Here is a 2,989-nt window from a genome sequence, read left to right on the forward strand (position 1 = left end):
AAGAAGGATTAGCTTTCCTAATCCTAATGCACAAGGTTTTCAGCCACAAAGAGGAGTCCTAAACACTTTAGGACACCTTATCCTAATCCTATAGGGATGCCATGCACTTTACCTTATCTTGGAGGGTTTCTAGAAGCCTTAGATGCCCTATCCTAGCTTTGCCGTGGGTTTTATCCATCTCCCCTTAGTTTGTAGGCTTTCTAGAAGCCCTAACATTATCCCTAAGAAGGTGCAGCACCCTTATCCCTTTTTCCCTACAAATATGGCACTTAAATCATGATTCTAGAAACCTTATCTTATCTCCTACAAAGGTGGCGCCCCAAATCCTTCTAGAAGTGCCAATTTATGCCACAAAACACTTTGTTTCTATTACCCTAAAAATCTGGCGCCTCTATTCCTTTTCCTTTGGGGTTTCCTACCTTTTAGATGGCCTATTCCTGATGGGTTTTGATCTCCTTGTCATCTTCAAACACTTAGTCCTTTTCCTTGCTAAATTGAGAGGGATTTTGCACTATAAATAGACCCCCTTTGCTGCACCAATTGATTCATTCACTCCTCCACATTCAGAAATTCGCTAGAAATACATTCCCAACCCTTTGCCGCAGCCATCCTTCACCATTCTCCATATTTTCCCACCTTGCCACACTCCCCATCCCTCCTAAACACTACCCTACCATCTGATAGGAGCATATTCATGCGACTTAAATGGCTTGTTCTCGTGCATTTACGTTATGTTTCTTTAGTTATTTTAGTACTTTAAGCTATTTTCGTGTGTTTGTAGGTCCAAAGGGCTAAAGGAGCAAAAAGATGCATTTTGGAGACTTTTGGAGCACTTTTGGGCTAAGGATGGATAGCTTATGCTTGGCGCCAAAGTGTTGGACGAAATTGAAGACCTAATTGAAGACCAAAGTGTTGGAACCTTGTTCCCTTTAGTTTTAGGACATTTAAACCTTTCCAATTCCCTTATGCCATGCATCTCCACAATCCCATTCATCAACACATGCATTCACATGCTTTCACAACCTAATCCACATGCTTTCCCATTACTTATCATCACCACATATCGTACATTTATCACTTATCACTTATCATACACTTATCACTTATCACTTATCATACACTTATCACTTATCACTCATCATAACCATACACTTATCACTTATCATAACCACTTATCACTTATCATAACCATACACTTATCACTTATCATACTCATAATCATTCACACCTTGCAGCCACATGCATTCCCCTTTTGCACATGCTTTCCCAATTCATTAAAACATTGCACATGCACTCCCATCCTTTACCATTGCAGCCACATGCATTTCCCCCTTTATCATTTCTGCACATGCACTTTGCCTTTCATCATTGCACCACAAATCAGCACATTCACCTTCATTTCCAGATTGTCCCCTTGCACATGCAGCCACATATTCATTGCACATGCATTTCCACCCTTTAATCACATGCATAAATCAGCCACATGCATCTCCCATCACCATTCCAGATTTCCACCAAGTTCCTAGCTGTCATGTTCCCCCCATTTCACCTATAAATAAGCATCCATTGCAGCCACAATTCATTCATTCCATTCACAACACAATACACTCATTCATACACATTTCAGTCACAAACACTTCCATTCCATTGTACATACCACCAACACTTCCCCCTTTGTGCCGTGAGTTTCCCTATTAATCCAAACACCACTCCCCAAACCATTCACACCACCAAACCTCACCTTAGACCTTGTGCTACAACAACGAGGAAGAGAAGAGTGCCTAAACGTTCATACAATTCAAGTTTGAGTTGTTGGAATGTTTAGGTGTTTCTTTGATTTCAATGTTTAAATTCAATTCTCTTTGTTTTGTACGTATGAGGAATGGAAGAGAAGAGTGCCTAAACGTTCATACAATTCAAGTTTGAGTTGTTGGAATGTTTAGGTGTTTCTTTGATTTCAAAGTTATGAGGAAATAAACCCCCCTTGGTTAGGGGGTGATTCGAAATAAATGTTTATGCTTGCATTTTGATTTGATTACTTCTAATTACGTTTCATAAGTTGTGAATTCAATTTGTTTAACTGTTTGATTGATAACCTATTTATGTATGTTTATTGAGAGTGCACGCTTAATTTTCATGCATGAATATGACGCTAGAATATAAGTGAGTTTCACCTAATCGTTATGAACTTATATTCACAAGTAGTGGAGGTTGCTTATAAACAATCGCGTTAAACGAATTCTTGGCATAAGTTTCATGCAATCATAGTAACGAATGCCTCGTCAACACTTATAATCTTCATAGAGCGTAATGATTCTTGCTTGTATCTCTATTATGCAATCATGTAGGGGACTTGTGGGGAATGTTTTGGGTTGTCGTATGCAATCATCCAATTCAATAACGTTAGGAAGATTTGAAGGTTAATTAGTGCATCACGGTTAACTTGGGGTGTTGAGAATTAATAGTTTATTGAAATGCAATTGGAAATCGTTTTATTATGCAAGTATAACATGTGTGGAGATGAACCCCTTAGCTAGGTTCCCATCCATTCAATTCCATCACATTCATCTTTACTTTCTGTTTTTACGTACAATCTGTTCATTTTATTTAATTGCGTCAAAACCTAATTCCCCCTTTACTTTAATGTCCAATTTAGTTAGAAAGTGTTTTAGTTTGTGGTTATAAGTGTTGTGATTCAATTTGTTACATAAATTCGTCCAAATTCACCAAAGTGCTCAAAACTGCCCAGAAAGTGATTTTAAGGCAGTTTTGAGTGTTTTGGGTGATGTTTGAGTCTTTTGGTTTGTTTTAATGTTTTAAGTGTTTAGTTTCGTATTCTTTGAGTCTAGTTTAGTGTTTTAAACTTTATTTTACATTTTTGAGTCAGTTTCCAAGTGATTTTGCAATCCCTCCTAATCCCCGGTTAAGAACGATCCCTACTTATATCTATACTACAATTGTCAAAAAGAGGGTTTAATTTGTGCGCGTA

This window comes from Pyrus communis, chromosome 1 (assembly GCF_041283825.1).
Source record: "Pyrus communis isolate YQ-2024b chromosome 1, ASM4128382v1, whole genome shotgun sequence".
Taxonomy (NCBI): domain Eukaryota; kingdom Viridiplantae; phylum Streptophyta; class Magnoliopsida; order Rosales; family Rosaceae; genus Pyrus; species Pyrus communis.